General features: G+C 45.7%; 1 protein-coding gene across 1 annotated transcript in view; it reads right to left on the bottom strand.

Moving 5' to 3' along the window:
* The window catches only part of LOC122813936 (zinc finger protein 614-like), a 980,134-nt gene that overhangs the window by 652,651 nt on the left and 309,572 nt on the right, over positions 1–17,911 (bottom strand). The gene's annotated exons all lie outside the window — the stretch shown is intronic.

Below are 17,911 nucleotides of genomic sequence, written 5' to 3'. Positions count from 1 at the left end.
CATGTTGACCTTTGGAATTAGTGAATAAATAAGATACAGACTTAATTGTGGGACTGTGGCAGTGACACTATGAAGTTATGGAGCATATCTCAGATACAAATTACCTGTTTGCATCTATGACAATGGATGCAGTATGGCATATGTACATGTATGCGCATGCACAGTGTGTGTGTGTGTGTGTGTGTGTGTGTGTGTGTGTGTGTGTGTGTGTGCGCGCACATGTGCATGTGTGTGCGTATGTCTGTATGGGGTTGGTAAACAGATCGCAGATACAGAATTAGTTATAGCATCTTACAGGCTAGGGAATACACTGCAGATAAATACAGCCTTATTAGGGTATAAAATGTTAGGGAACAGATCTGAGAAGCAGAATGCCTCTTGTGGATCCATCTTACTGGAGAACAAATTTGTGAAAAAGAACAGTGAATATGAGATTATGGTGCAGTGAAATACATCTCTGAAACAGAATGCCATATGATCCTTTGAGGACCGAGATTAAAACTGAGTTACAGAATATCTTACATGGCTCTGTATCTTACAAATATAAATATAAATAATATAACTAAATATAAATATCTTGCATATCTCTGTGGTGCTAAAGAAGAGATCCAAGACACACACACGTATGTGATCCTACAAGGCTGAGAAACAAATTTCTGACACAGAAGGACTTGTGTGACTCTGTCATGTTGGGTAATAGACCACAGAGGCAGAATGGTTTGTTTGGGTCTATGGTGTTAAGCGGACAGATCTATTATACAAAATGGTGTATCTTATCATATGAGCCCATTAATGTAAGAATAAAACTTTTCTCCTGTGTATTGATGACATGAAGTCTACACCCAGGTAACTACATCATCAATAAAATACCCTTTGAGAGATGATTCACTAGATAGGGATCCGGGAACTCGTGTAAACAGTGACTTAGCCTTCATCCAACATGTGCCCAAGGTAGTAAGAATACCCTTCTATGTTACTCAACTTGTAAGAAAAGCATGACATCTAGGTCCAGAGAGGTTATCATAATACTTTACTTTGCCCTCATCAGGCCCATCAGAGTATAATGCCCCCTCGATATGTACCTGACCAGACACATACAGCAACTAGAATGTCCACAAAGGTTCCTTACAAATAGAATACAGGGAGTAAACACAATGTCCTATGCTTATCGCTTCAAAGCCCTGTATTTTTACTCAATATCATACAGACTTAGGAGATCTTTGTCTGACACACAAAGCATCCCCGAACCTTGTTTTGATGAATCATGCACACCTGAAGAAAAACAGCATCAGAACTACTAGATTAAATTACCTAAATTTTGCTTGCAACATAAACTGGACATGTTGGAGAGACAGACGTTTCTCAGAAAATTCTTGAGAGTTCCTACCTATCCCCATATAAGTGCAACTAGTACCAATGGATGGATAATAGGAGCTAAACCATCAGTAAATTTCCAATGTCTCTGATGCAGATGGACAGAGGCAGTCAGTAAATCACCCCTGTAAGTCAAATATAAATCAGATCAAATTTGTGGACACAGCTAGGCTTTTAAGGGCCCTAGTGGTCATTAACCATGCTCATAGGTGCATATGTGTGCACTAGGCTATCATGTCCCTCAGGAGGTTAGTAATAAACTAACCCAGCTTTCCTCTTAGACTAAAGCAGCTAGAACTTGTAGCTAATTTAAGCAAAACCAGTATCTTGTGTTTTGGCACTCAAAAGTGTGTCAACACAGTTAACTATGACTAGCACATCTTAGCACTAGATAAACAACCTTATTAAACTGTATGTACAATAATTTGGGAATTTAGCTTGACCCCATTGGTACCTAGTCTAGGTATATGCAGAAAGTTGAAAATAAATTCTGAAATACATAATACCTGGTACAGTTCTGTCAATGTACTGACCAATACTGTGAAAAACTCAGTGGTAGGGAACATATTAGTCCTTGTTCTTTGATACCAGTTACGGGTTACCAATAATGGGTGCTACTTATGCATGTAACCTACAAACTTCAGTCCCTATAAAAGTTCATTACCGGGTCACTTTAAAGACAGCATCTCTGACACAGTCTTTTTTAGGCAATGCCATGAGGTCAAAACTACCAACATGAAAATTTAATCAAAATACAAATAAAGGTCATGCTGCTAAATGCTAGGAGTCAAAACATGAAACTTCACTCATTGCAAGCATTCTTAACCCTGGAAGATGCCGACATTTGTGCAGTCAAAAGAAACCTGATTCAAAGCTGTTGAGAGCACCCCAGCCATACTAAGTTACTCATCCTATCATATATTCAGACCCCAAACCATGGGCAGCAAAGCAAAAGGAGGTGAAGTTTCAATATATATTAAAGAAATACACACCTCCAGACTGGTCAAACAGTATGACACAAAGGAGACACTCCATCTGCAGTTAACCATTGACAAGACCCCCTACTCAAATCATACATATAGGCTCCCAACTTTGACTCAGGATGCCCACTACACATATCTGGACCTCTTCAAATCCATCAAGATTCAACCCTTTACTCTGATTCTGGGTAACTTTAACTATCCAACCAAGGATTAGAAGAACTACTCATGCCAAGAGATTCTTTGATTTTTATCAATGCAAATGCCTTGGACCAGCTGGTGGAGACCCCTACAAGAGGTGACATCTTGGACTTGATATTAACAAACATGCATAACTTCTGCAGCATCCCCACACTGTCATCCTCCCTGGTAAATTGCGACTACAAAGTGGTCGCTTTCGAATTCACAATCTCCCCCAACCCCACCCCACCTAGGGTCAAACAAAAAAGCTTCTCCAAATCTGATTACAACCTCCTGGGGGAAGGTATAAACAGCTTCACAGCCACCTCCCCTGCATAGGAACTGGCACAAATGTCCAAACATACACCAAAGTACTATATAAGCATTTATACAGCTGCATGGAATCAGGAATACCCACCAGGACAAAATCATTATCCTCAAGGAAGAGTAAACCTGTCTGGTGGACATCTGCAATAAATAGACTCTATAATAAAAAGGAAAAAAATTGCTGTCCATGACCAAGAAGGAGCAGGGGTCTAACTGGAAGCAATCTCTCCTTAGCCTGAACAAGCAAATAAGAGCACTAATGAAATCCTCCAAAGCAAAATTTGAGTCCAAACTGGCCACATCTACCAAAAACAATCATAAGGCCTTCTTCATATATGTCTGCAATCTCAAAGGACGCACTCAGATCTGCTTAGATCTAGTAGTCAAGAATACTACATATACAAATGCCATAGATATAGCCAACCTGCTGGCAGATGGGTTCAGTGAAAACTTCACCCCTCTGCCGCCCTCCCCCCCTCCATCAGTAAATCAGGACATCCCAAGCACTTGTCCCCTCCTCTTATCTCTAGCAAGTCATCACTGCCCTCTCAAAGGCAAAACATACAGCCACCATGGGACCTGATAATACCCCAGGTTGCATCTTACATGAATTCAGGATGGCACTTGCAGCACCGTTAGGCACCCTATTCAACTAAAGCCTGAGTACTGGCTTCATTCCAGCTGAGTGGAGGACAGCCACAGTCATCCCTTTGCACAAAGGTCCACCAATCCAGGAAATTATAGACCTATCAGCCTAACTAGCATGATCTGCAAGGCCATGGAATGGATTATCACAGACCTCATTAACAAGGAAATTGGAAACCTCCAAACAATTGATCCCAGGTTGCTATCATCAAGGGGATGTCATGCCTGTTAAACTTAGTCAACTTCTTTCAGACAGTCACCAAAGCCATGGACGAGGGGAAGATGGTGCACACCACCTACATTGACCTAGCCAAAGCCTTCAATACTCTTCCCCCACTCTGATGTAATAGATAAACACTCTAAACTAGGCATCAATCTGTATATTAACAGATGGGTAGCAAACTGGCTCACTGATCGAACCAGACTAGCCAAAATAGGGGAAGACACCTCAAGCAGTAGACCTGTAATGAGTGACGTTCCCCAGGGCTCAGACTTGGGGCCATTGTTGTTTAGGATATACTTTTCTGAGGTGCAGGCCAAAATAAGTGGGCTATGTCTGACTAAGTTTGTAATTGACTGCTAGCTGGGCATTGTCACCAATTCCCCTAGTGATGTGGGCATCCTCCAAGAGGGTCTCACCCAAACAAATGACTGCTGCCAGAAACATGGCCTCAAACTCAATGCCGAAAAATGCATCATCATCATCATCATCATCCCTTTGGGGAGAGTGACATTCCCCACAAATTATCACATTGATTACAAGGTCCTAAGCACGTAATCAATCACGAGAGACTTGGGCACCCAGGTTGACAACATAACTTTTGACCCCCATATTGCCTCCGTTGTGTGGAAGGCTTTCTATTTGGCCCACCTCATTAGTAAGGGTTTCTCATCCAGGGACAAGGAGGTCAGGACATCCCTGTATTCTTCCCTTATAAGACCCATTACTGACTACAACTCCCCTTTTAGCATGTAACTCACAAAGCACATGCAGCAGCTCGACACACCGCAGAGATTCCTCACCAGTAGAATCCAGGGCCTCAAACATCTACCCTACACAGATAGGATAAAGCCTTGTCCCTCTACTCAGTCTCACACAGACTCCTCAGGGGTGACCTCTGTCTCGCACACAAAGCAAACTCAGACCCTGCCTTGATGAGACTGCTGCATATCTGTAAGTCAAGCTCTGCTCGAGTAACCCACATGCACAACCTCAACCAGGTCTGTGACATCAATAGGACTTGTTGGCAGGACAGATTTGTGTCCCAGAGACTTCTTCCTCTGTGGAATAGACTCCCTCTCCATGTCAAGCAGAGTACCTCACTATCCCTTTTTAAGTACAACCCGGATAACTGGATAGGGAACAGAAAATACACCCCTGGGGTTCCACCTGTGCTGAACAGGAGCATTGGGTGCTGGCTTGCTGTAACATAGGCTAAATTCTTGGCTAGGCTTGTAAGGGCCTTAGAGCTAATAGCCTAACAATGTCCTATGATCCTATAATAGAAAATATTTGCTAACATTCAACATTATTACAATCAAAGCAATGCAATACGATACCATCAGGATCAACCATACACTGAACTGCTACATCCCTCATCACATATATTATTTGAAGCAGCAAAACATTACAATATTATATCCTCATTTTTTACCCCCCATATCAGATTGCACCCATTAATTGTACATTTCCATCATAACGTGCTAATCATAGACACACTGCCAATCCTGATTGAAAGTAACACACGCAGCACACTAAGAACATCTTATTTTACCAATATTAAGAATAACCATTTTAAAAGAAATAATTTCCAATGCAATCAGCACAGATAACCATATAAAGAAGTCATACAGTGCAGCTATAATGCATAACTTACTTAAGAAAAAAATCTATATTTCAACTACCAGAAGGCAGACCTCTCCAATGTCCCTGATATTGTCCCATATTTGTGCTCTGTCCTTTGCAAATTATTGATTTTCTGGTAAGTCATTAGGGAGTACAGTCAGTCAATAATGCTAGACAAAGTTTCATAATTCTTATTGCTCAGAAGATGCACGTTGATAAAAAAAAGTCATTCCATTAGCTCTTTAAGTGAATTACAGTAATATTTAAAAATTATCCCTGATTTTGGGAGGCTTTATGTTTGGCTGTTTCCTGAATTATTGCATAAAGAAGTTAAGAGACATACCAGAAGATGAGTATTTCATTCAAAAAAGTTAGTCAGCTCCCCAAACTTTAAACATCAAAAATACCAAGCTAATGCAGCACAGCGAAAAGGTGGAAAATTATTTTTTTCACTTCATAGCAAGTTTTCTTTCCAGTATATTACATAAAACAACCCTGATTTTCATTTGTCAAAGTACGCCTTTAGACACAATGCAGCAGTAGCCACCTATCAATATACGTACTCCATGAAATGTTTTTAGCCATACAACTTCCTTTTACCATATTCATTCATCTCCACTAGATTGTCTAAATTTGGAAGTGGATCTGTTTTCCATTTCTTTGCAATAACCCAATAACCTTAGTAGCAACCATTATTATAAACAACAAGCCTGGAGATTCATGAAAGGGTATGGCAGGCCCTCCTCTGATCATGGCTAACATATGATTCAGAGACATTAGCAGCAATGAAGTAAGACCGCAGGAATGGCTAATTTCCACGTTTCTAAATCACAGTTATGACTACAACATGCAGATCGTTACTGATCTTCATATTGCAGTAGTAAACTGCTGCTCATGTAGGCACTGACATCCTCCCTACAGTCACAGTTTCACAGTCACATTTTCTCACACACACACACACACACACACACACACACACACACACACACACACACACACACACACACACACACACACAAAACTGTCCTTCTGATTCATCTTTCCTCCCATGTTTTTTTCTCACCCACTGACCACTATCATAGTTTTAGTACTGTTAGGGCACTCTTGTAGTTCCCCGGGTGGCTTGTGTGTGTCTCCAGTACCAGACCCACAACAGTGAGTCTTGAAACAAGGAGAATGAATGATCGAAAAATGGACTTGTATATACCATATTCAAGATGGCCACTTATTGGCATATTCCCTTTTCTCCATGCTATGATGATCTCAGAGTTGGTATATACATGTTCAGGGGTGTAGGGGGCTTGCAAAAATAGAAGTTATGTACTCACCATAACATTCAATGTTTGTTGTCCATGATCTCATCTTCTTTCTTGCTTGTTGGATTCGGAGCCAATACTCTGCTCAGACTTAGCCGTATCCTAAAGCTAGAGAGTTGCCACCGGCTCGAGGCTAGACCCTGTCCCAACATGCCCAGCGAGTGTTACCCAGATCTCGTTTGTGATAATCCATAACACTAGATTTTATATAGATATATAAATATAGATACATCAGTACCAGCAAAACAACATTGACAGACCTGAAGGCTATCCAATTCATGAGGCAGGAAGGGAATCATAGCACATATAGCCAAACACCAAATAATTCCTCTCAATCCTCCAGGAAGAGGGAAGGGGGAGGGATGCAAGAAAGAAGGCAAGATCATGGACAACAAACATGGAACGTTATGGTGAGTACATAACTTCATTATGTTATGTTGTCCCTATCTCACCTTCATCCTTGCTTGTTGGGACAGCATCCCCAGCACCTTCTTTCTCAGGTGGCTCAAGGGAATAAACTCTTCAGAACAGTGGAACCAAAGGATGCCCTGTTCTGGTTGGACACATCTACCTTGTAATGAGTGATGAAGGCATGAGGATTAATCCAAGTAGCTGCAGCATAAATTGAGTCCAAAGGCAGTCTAGCCTGAAATGCTGTAGAGGTAGATAATGTTCTAGTGAAATGCCCAAATTTTTCCTGAAAGTTGTTTACCCTGTGAGCTATAAACATAAGCGATGGTCTCTGTAAGCCATTTCGATAAGGTTACTTTTGAGACTGAAGTAGCCTTTCCGTTTTCTGAAAATGATGTAAATAACTGGTTGGACTTTCTGAATTCTTTTGTCCTGTGCAAGTAAAAATGCAACTGCCTAGGCACATTCACAGTTGGTGGAGTCTATATTCTGCTTTGTTGCCATGATTAGGGAAGAAAACTACAAGTTATGTATTCACCATAACACTTGAGGTATGTGGTCCATCTCGCCTCACATTCTTACTCACGGGTTCGGAGTCGAACATCGGCTCCGACTCGGCCAACTTATATTTTTCTCGCACAAAGTCTTTAATTGGCTGGGCTAACCTGGTATCCCATGTTGCACTGCTCCACAACCCCAGATCTAGTTTGCAGCAGCTCATAGTCACATCTCATGCACAACCACAGTCAGAAGAGAAGGACACTAACCAGGGCAGCAAAGAAAAAATAACCAATACCGAAGGGTACTGAAACAAATGTCTCCTCCAAATCCTCCAGGAGGGGGGTAGGTGGGAGGGAATGTAAGAATGTGAGGCGAGATGGACCACATACATCAAGCGTTATGGTGAGTACATAACTTGTAGATGTTATGTGGTCCAATCTCGCCTACATTCTTCCTCATGGGCCAGCGTCCCCAGCACCTCTATCCTGGGAGACTCAATGGAAGATGCTCCTGAGAACAGTGGAACCAAAGGAAGCCCGGCCCCTAGAAGCCGCGTCTAATTTGTAATGAGTAATGAAGGTGTGGTGAGAAGCCCACGTGGCCGCAGCACAAATTTCATCCAAGGATAGTCTGGAGTGATAAGCTACTGAAGCTGAAACAGCCCTGGTGGAGTGAGCCTTGACAGGGAATGGTAACTCTCTGCCTGCTGACGAGTAAACGTAGGAGATGCAGTCAGAAATCCATCTGGAAATTGTAATCTTAGAAACAGGGAAACCTGTTCTATTTTCTGAGAAGGACACAAAGAGTTGGTCAGACTTATGAAGTTGTTTTGTCCTGAGTAAGTAGAAACAAAGCTGCCTGTGTACGTCCAATTGATGAAACCTAAACTCCGCCTTGTTGGAAAATTGAGGAAAGAAAACTGGCAACTCAATGGACTGATTGAGATTAACGGCAGAAGTTACCTTCAGAAGGAAGGACGGATTAGGTCTCAAGGAAACCCTGTCCTTATGAAATATTAAATAGGGGGATTTGATGGACAATGCTTGAATCTCCGACACCCGTCTGGCTGATGTGATAGCTATTAAAAATACAGTCTTCCAAGATAGAAATTTTAATTCACAGGTGGCAGCTGGTTTGAAAGGTGATGACGTCAGGGCCTGTAACACAAAATTTAAATCCCATGGCATGATGGTTTCTGACACAGGAGGCCGAAGCAACAAGGTGCCCCTCAAAATGGCCTTACATAGCTTAAGAGCCATGAGAGAAGGTCCATAGGAGGTATGAAAATTAGAAATAGCGGTTAGCTGAACCTTAATGGTAGCAGGAGCAGAACCCTGCTGAAAAAGAGTGGATAAAAAATCTAAGACAACAGGGATGGGGGCTGTGAAAGGATCCAGTCCCTTGGCCTGAGCCCAAATTGAAAATCTTTTCCACTTGCTGGAGTAAATCTTCCTGGTAGAAGATTTATGAGAAGAAGATAAAATGTGTACTACCGCTGGTGAAAAACGATGAAGTCTGACTAAAGATGGAAGTGGAGTAGCCAGGCTGTCAACCTGAGGGTCCGCAGGGAGGGATGGGACTGTCCCGACATGTGTGTCAGTAGGTCTGGTGCTGGGTCCAGACTGCAAGGACTGTCCACTGCATACTGATGAAGAAAGGAGAACCAGACTTGGCGAGGCCAGTGTGGGGCAATAATAATCATCTTGATTCCCGAGGAAATGGCTTTCTGGATCACTCTTGGTAGCAGAGGAAACAGAGGAAAAGCATAGTGCAGACCGGGAGGCCAATCGTGGACTAGAGCGTCCCTGGGTGACTCCCCCTGTGGGGGGATCAGAGTGAAGTAGCTGCTGTACTTGGTATTGTGGGGATTGGCAAAAAGGTCACAGAAAGGCTGACCCCACCTGTTGAAAATCTGCTCCGCAACTCGGCGGTTCAGGGACCACTCGTAAGGCATCAGAATAGATTTGCTCAGCCTGTCTGCTATCACATTGGCTTTTCCCGGAATGTGCATTGCCACTAGGAATTGTCGGGAAGACACTGCCCACTGCCACACTCGCATGGCCTCTCTGCATAGGTGGTAAGACCTGGTTCCCCCTTGCTTGTTCAGGTACCACACCACAGACATGTTGTCCGAGTGAATTGCAATCGTTCCTAGGGGAAGAGAGCTCTACAGTGCTTGCAACGCCAGTAACACCGCTCTCATCTCTAGAACACTGACGTGCAGATGTATCTCGTGATCCTGCCAGGTGCCTTGGACCGTCCTGCCCAGATAATACCCCCACCCACCCTATCTGGGAGGAGTCCATGGTCACCGTGGCAACGGGAATCATAGGAATAAATGGATTCCCTTTGTTCAGGTTGGTGGAACGCAGCCACCAACAGAGGTCCTATTTGCACCGATCGGTGAGTAGGATCAGATGGGACAGGGGAAGTTTCTGAAAGGACCATTGGGCAGAGAGAAGCCACTGCAGAAGCCTCATGTGTAATCTGGCCAGGGGCACTAACATAATGGTGGCTGCCATGGATCCCAGGAGCTGTAGAACCCATCTGCCCTGAACCTTCTTGAGGGGTAGCAACACACGAACCTGACCCTGCAACACCTCTATCCTTTCTTGAGGCAGGAACGCCCGCATGTGAACAGTGTCTAGCTCTGCGCCTATAAATGTGACACGCTGTGAGGGCAGCAAGGCAGACTTTCCCCAGTTCAAGGTAATTCCTAGCTGATGACAAAGGACAATGGTCTTTTCCCTGGCCTGAATGAGAAGATGCCTGGTGGGGGCGGTGAGGAGCCAGTCGTCCAGATATGGAAACACTTGGAATCCTTGACGTCTCAGGTGAGCTGTCACCACTGCCAAACACTTGGTAAACACCCTGGGGGCTGTGGTGAGGCCAAAGGGCAGGGGCACAAAACTGGAAATGACTGGCTCCCAGCTGGAAGCGTAAGTGACTCCTGGATGCCCTGTCCATTTTGATATGGTAGTAAGCATCCTTGAGATCGATAGAACACATCCATATTTCTTTTCCCAGTAACGGAAAAATCGACTGAAGGGTGACCATTCGGAACTTGGACTTTAGAACGTAGCGGTTCAGTCGGTTGAGATCCAAGATGGGTCTCAGGTCCCCTGTTTTTTTCGGCACCAAAAAGAGTCTTGAGTAAGTCCCTAATCAGATCTGGTCTGAGGGGACAGGTTGGAGGACTCCTTTTTACAGCAACTTTGAAATTTCTAGTGTTGCGTCATCCCTTTGACTGGGTGGAACGTCTGGGATCCTCTTGGGTGGAGGAGGGTCTGACAATAAGGGGATGGAATAACCTCCGGTAACTATATGAAGCACCCATCGATCCTGAGTGATACTTGCCCAGGCTTCTGGGTACAACGAAATGCGGCCCCCGACTGGCTCCGGAATAGCACAGTCGGGCAATACATCAGGGACGATGATAGGAAGGCCCACAAAAGGAATCACACTCTCCCGAATTGCGAGGGCCTCCTCTGCCCCTAGGGCGGCGTCTCCCAGAATAGCCACCCCCTCCTCTGCCTCTGGAGGGGGACTCACCTTGACCAGCAGGGAAAGACTTCTGTGACTTTTTGAACCACATTTTTCCTCCCCTCTGAGCCTTGGGGTAAGGCCTAGATGGGAGGGAAAAATGGACCCCTATGGCAGACAGGGTCTTTCCCTCTTGCTCGCATCTGGTGAGGGTGTCTTTCACTTTGGTCCCAAAGAGTGAGGACCCATCAAAGGGGGCGTCAGTGAAGGAAGACTTGAAGGCCTCTGCGAAATGACACAGGTGCATCCAGGCTTGCCTGCTAAGGGCTACACCTGAGCTAGCTGCCCTGCTCGCCCCTTTGGCTGCATAAGATATGAGCCTCATGGACGAGTTGACAATCAAACCAAGAGTAGACAACTGGGCGTTAACCGTCTGTGTTAATGCCTCAGGTAAGTTATCCGTTAGAGTATCTCCTAACTCTTTAAGGAGATCTCTCTGGAGCCGAGTAAAGTGACATAGATAGTTCAGAGACTGAAGTGTGAAGGTTGCTGAAGAGAGGGTATGCTTCCCGTACCGATCCATACTCCTGGACTCCTTGTTAGGAGGATGGACGGAGGAAGAAGACTCTGCTACTTCCTGCTGAGTGGCTGCCGCCACCACCATGGCATTCACAGAAACCCCTTTGGACAGGAACTCTTTCCCGGAAAGAGCTGACAGAAATTTATTAGGGCACCTTGGTACAGGTTCACCCAAGTCAGGAGTCTCCCACGCCCTTCGACAGATCAAATCCAGGAGCTCATCGAAGGGTGGAGACACCCAGGAGGCGGAGGGTTGAGCCCCAAAGGCCTTGAGGAATACAGACTCCTCCTCAAGGGGTGTTTTGGACGACCAGCTGCCTCTCTGCCTCAAAATCTCCAGGATGTCGGAGAAAGAGACGTCATCGGAGGACGATTTGGGGGTCCCCTCTGACTCCTCGAGGTTGGTATCAGAGGTGAGGGACTCATCCTGGGAGTCTATGTGCTTCCTCTTGCACAATTTCTTTCTTGGGGGCTCCTCAGGCACAGACTCTGAGGGGCCCTCAGAAAGTTGTGCTCTGCTCACGGGGTATCCCCAGACCTTGGGGCTCCACCGTCAACCGATAGGAGGACATCAGAGGCTCTCGCCGGAGTGGAAGGGGATGGAATGACCAATCTGGGTGATGTGACTGAGGATCTGGCCAGTGCACTCCTCATGGCCTCGAAGGCGGGTCCTCCCGAATCCGAAGATCGACCAACCTCTGAGGCCAAGATCAGAACCGAAGTTCCCCGAGCCGAAGCGCTGAGAGGGAGGCTCGGAACCGACAAAAGTCCCGAAGTATCCCCCTCAGGCCCAACAGAGGAAACCCGGGTTCCGAAACCAGAGGATGGAGTCAACATGGCAGGAGCCGACGTTGGCACCGATAAGGCCTTAAGAGGTATCGGAGCTGGCAGAACATCACCCGGAGCAGAACACTCCGGCTCCGAAGACAAGGAGGTGCTCGGAGGAGGAAACATGAGTGCACTCATCGGGACTGGGACAGAGCCGAAAATAATTTCGCCAAAACCGGAGACTGCAGGAGCCTCTGGACCACCCTGTCCACATCCAAATCAGAGAGTCTGGAGGATTTGGAGGAGAGAGAAGGTGACTGTGATCTCCTATCTGGAGATTCTTGTCTGACACTAGGAGACCGGCTCCGAATGGGCTCTAACAGGATAGGAGCCGAGGCAGATTCAAGAATCACAGCTACCTCCTGCGGCCCCGAGGACAAGGGAGCCGAGGAGGTCGAGTCCAATTTGGTAGTCTTCTCCGGTGGCTCCGATGAAACAGATGGAGCCGGAGATCTTTTCTTAGCCTTAGAAGTCTTGGTTTTAGACTGTGAACCAGAGGAAGAGTCCAAGGACTCCTCAAAGGAAGGCTTAAGAAGACCCTTCAGTATAAGTTTATTTTTTCTCTCCTGCAGCACCCTGGGGCTAAAAGTGTGACAAAAACTACAAGACTCTTGTAAATGTATCGCCCCCAGGCAGTATATACAAACAGCGTGTCCATCTGTTATGGACATCTTGTAGCTACATTTAGAACACTTCTTAAACCCGGAGGGTTTGTGTTCTTTTTGATCCTTAGACATAACAGCCAAACCACAATACACAACAGCACAGAAACAGGACTGTAGGCCACAACGGATAAGGCGGGAAATTACTGCTAACAACAGAAGACAGGATCTCTAAGTTAAACGATTCTGACACGACAACAAGACACACACTGAAGCAAGGGACAAACGCTTTCCTCAGACAAACCACACAACGGAGGGAGGACTAGGTCCTCTAAATTAAACGGGCCTAGCCCATAGGAATGGAGGGATACCACAAGCAAAAAACTCACACCACAAAAACAACGATAATAACAAGCAAACAGCTATTAAAATAGCTTTTGTGAAGAAAAGAACAATTTTTAGTGAGAAAAAGAAGTTTTAAAGCTACTTAGCCACAGCCAAGTGAGACCACATCCTAGCTCCACGAGCGGCAAACAAGATCTGGGGTTGTGGAGCGGTGCAACATGGGATACCAGGTTAGCCTAGCCAATTAGAGACTTTGTGTTAGAAAAATATAAGTTGGCAGAGTCAGAGACGATGTTCGGCTCCGAACGCGTAAGTAAGAATGTAGGCGAGATTGGACCACATAACATCAGAGAGTTCTACTGATTGATTTAAATTTGACTGAGAGCATACCTTTGGTAGGAAGGATGGATTGGTTCTGAGAGAAACTCTGTCTTTGTGAAAGGTTAAATAAGGAGGACGAATGGAGAGAGCTTGTAGCTCTGATACCCTCCAAGCTGAGGTAATGGCAGTCAAGAAGATTGTTTTCCAAGTCAAGAACTTCAGAGAATAGGTAGCAGCCGGTTTGAAAGGAGGGAGAATCAAGGAAGCTAGGACTAAATTTAGATCCCAAGGAGGAGGCGGTTCTCTTATTGGGGGGTCTCAAGAGGATTGTACTTTTCAGGAAAGCTTTGCATAACCTGTGGGACATAAAATCTGAACCCATTTCTCCAGCATGATAATTGGAAATAGCATCTAGCTGAACTCTAATTGTAGCTGCAGTTGCCCCTTGGTTAAAAGTCTCAGTTAGAATTCCAGGATCTTAGAAATGGGTGCAGTAAAAGGATCAATATGATTTTTGGCTGCCCAACAGGAGAACCTCTTCCATTTGCTGGCATAACTCTTTCTAGTTGTAGACTTGTCAGAAGAGATCAAAAGGTGTTGTACTGCTAGGGAAATGTCAGGAAGCCTGGCTAAGACAAGAATTGGAGAGACAAAGTTGTCAGCTTGAGGGTCTGAATAGAAGGGTGGAGCATTCCTGACTGATGCATCAGAAGATCTGGAACTGGGTCCAGGATCCACAGCTCCTCCTGGAGATGGGGCCAAAGGAAGGGGAACCAAATCTGACGAGACCAGTAGGGGCAATGAGGATTAGCATGCAACCCAGTGACTTTGCTTTCTGAAGAACTTTGGGTATTAGAGGAAATGGGAGAAAGGCATAAAGAAGTCCGGGGGGCTAATCGTGAACAAGTGCATCCCTGGGGTAACTGTCCCTGTTGGGGGACCAGGGCAAAATAGCTGCTGCATTTGGTATTCATGGACATGGCAAAAAGGTCACAGCAAGGCTGGTCCCACTTGCAAAAAATTTGATTTGCAATTTCCTGCTTCAGGGACCACTTGTGTGGCATCAGAATTGCCCTTCTTAGCTTGTCTGCTATCACACTGGATTTTCCTGGGATGTGCATTGCAATCAGAAAAGGCCGAGAGGACACCCCCCACTACCATACTCTTACAGCCTCTCGACACAAGGGGTAAGATCTGGATCTGCCTTGCTTGTTGATGTACCACACTACGGACATGTTGTCTGTTTGAATTGCAACCATCCCCATCAGTAGAGAGCACTGAAGTGCTTGCAGTGCCAGAAGGACCACTCATCTCCAGGACGTTGATGTGCAAGTGGTATTCATGGGTTTTGCCAAGTTCCTTGAACAGTCTTGTCCCAGATAATGCCCCCCCCACCCTATCTGGGAAGCATCCATGGTCACTGTGGCTACCTGTTAGGGGAGGATGAATGGCCTGCCTATCATTAAGTGTGTAGACTGAAGCCACCATTGTAGATCCCTTTTGCAGGTCTCTCTAGTGGAGCTATATCACGTTGTCGAACTTTTAAAAGTTCGAACACCATATGGTCGTCACCATATGTTCAAACATTAAAAGTTCAACAACGTAGTAAAAAAAAAATAAAATAAAAACACAAAAAACTTACCTGAAGGTTGCAAGAAGGGGAGCAAGCCCCCCTGCACCGCCCACATGGGAGGCTGTGCCTCCCACACCCCCTGCTACTTAAATATACAAACTCCGAGATCACACTACATTGCAGGAAAGGGAAAGATTCCCTTACGGAGAGCTCAGTTGCAACGCTCGAAGTTTTACAAGTTCGACAATATGGTCTCGACCATATGACGTTCGAACTTGTAAACTTTCGACAATGTGAATGGGACCCCTCCGTAATGTGGATCTCGTGTAACATGGGTAGACTCTGCATGGACCACTGAGCAAATAGAAGCCACTGCAATATCCTCATATGGAACATGGCAAGGGAACTAGTGTTACTGCTGCCGCCATCGAGCCTAGCACTTTGAGGACAAATCTTGCTTGAATCTTCTTTCTCCTGATCAAGACTGACACCTGATGTTGTATGGTTGACACTCTCTACTGAGGCAATTTTATGATCATGTCTTTTGTATTTAGATCTGCCCCTATAAAGGTAATATGCTGACAGAGCAACAAGGCAGATTTTTCGTAGTTGATAGTGATGCCTAACTCTGAGCAGAGATGAATTGTGGTGGCCCTTGCTAGGATTACTCGATGCTTGGTGGTGGTGGTAAGGAGCCAGTCATCTAGATATGCAAACACCCGGAATCCTAGACACCTCAAGTGAGCTGTAACTACTGCCACACATTTGATGAACACTCTGGGGGCTGCAGTGAGACCAAATGGCAGAGCTCTGAACTGATGACTGGCTCCCAGTCGGAAGTGTAGATATCTCCTGGATCACCTGTCCATCTTGATGTGGTAGTATGCATCCTGGATATCGATGGAGCACATCCAATTGTCCTTTCCCAGAAAGGGAAGAATGGACTGCAGTGTCATCATCTGGAACTTTGTTTTCTTGACAGACTTGTTCAGCCTGCTGAGATCCAAAATGGGTTTCCAATCCCCTGTTTTCTTTGGAACTAAAAAGAACTTGAGTAAGTTCCAGTTCCGATTTGGTCTGCGGGCACTTCTTGAATGGCTCATTTTTCTAGCAACCTTTGAACTTCGACGTTTGCTTGATCTCGCTGCTTGGGTGGCACATCTAGGATTGATATTTGTTTTCTGGGAAGAGGTGGCATGGAGAAATGAATGCTGTATCCCTTGGATATTACTGACTGTACCCATGTATCTCTTGTGATACTTTGCCAGGCTTCTGGGTACAGGGACAATCTGCCCCTGACTGCCCCCAGAGGTGGACAGGTGGGCCTCCTTTCAGGAGCGCTGGAAGGGCTTACCAGAGAACATATCTCTGTCGCCCTGATTCTGAGAACCCCCTCTGCTGAGAGGGCAGCGTCTACCATTATTGTTTCCCCCTCTGCCCCTGGGGAAGTATCACCATGTGCATCAGGCGAAGCTCCCTTGGATTTCCAGAACCACATTTTCCTGCCTTTTTGACCTTTAGGATAAGGTCTAGTAGGCACAGAGAAACGTACTGCTATGGCAGAGAGAGTTTTGCCATCTTGCTCGCACCTGTTAAGAGTCTCTTACCTTGGGCCAAAACAATGACGAGCCATCAAATGGGGCATTGGTAAAGGAGGACTTGAAGGGCTCCGCGAACTCGCAAAGGCACATCCAGGAATATCTTTGTAAGGCAATTCCTGTGCCTGCAGCCCTGCTTGCTCCATCGGCTGCGTAAGAGATGAGTCGCATGGAGGAGTTGACTATAGAAGGCAAGGTCGCAAACTGGGAAGCAGTCTTGTCTGAAGCACATGCAGCTGTAGGATCCTGAAGAGCATCTCCCAGCTCTTTGAGAAGATCCTTCTGGAGATGAGTGAAATTGGAAAAATTATTCAGTGACCTAAAGGTAAAGGCTGCTGATGAAAACACAAGCTTCCTGTATCTGTCCATCATATGGGACTCCTTGTTCGGCAGAAGGACAGAAGAAGTTTCTGCTAATTCCTTCTTTGTGGCTGCTGCAACCACCATAGCATCAACTGGAACACCCTTAGTCATGAAAAGCTTGTCCTCTGGCATTGTGATAAATTTATTGGACATCCTCAGAACTGGTTCCATAAATTCTAGAGAGCTCCACACCTTTCAACTGACCACCCCCAGTAGCTGGTCAAAAGGAGGAGACACCCAAGAGGTGGAGGGTCAGGAGCCAAAAGCCTCCAGGTACACGGACTCACCTTCAGAAGGGGAAAGGGATTTCCAGCCACCCCTCTGCCTGAGGATTTCCAGGATGTCTGAAAATGAGACATCCTCCAAGGGGGACCATAGGGACCCTTCTGAGTCCTCCAAATCCGTGTCTGAAGTGAGAGACTCAGGGGAGTCTACATGCTTCCTCTTACAAGTCCTCTTCTGAGGGACCTTCTCAGAGGGGTACTCTGGGGAGGTTGTGGAATGGGGGGTCACCCGAGGGGGCATCCTGAGGCATTGGCTCCCTACGCTTTGGATGGGGGGTGGTGTGGAGGTAGACACCAGACCCAAAGGGGAAGGAGCAGCTGAAGCCAAGGATGGAGTGGTCTGGGAGGACAGCAC

This window comes from Protopterus annectens, chromosome 10.part0 (assembly GCF_019279795.1).
Source record: "Protopterus annectens isolate FY-2018-M chromosome 10.part0, PAN1.0, whole genome shotgun sequence".
Classification (NCBI taxonomy): Eukaryota; Metazoa; Chordata; order Ceratodontiformes; family Protopteridae; genus Protopterus; species Protopterus annectens.
This window is presented reverse-complemented; position numbering and strand designations above follow the sequence as displayed.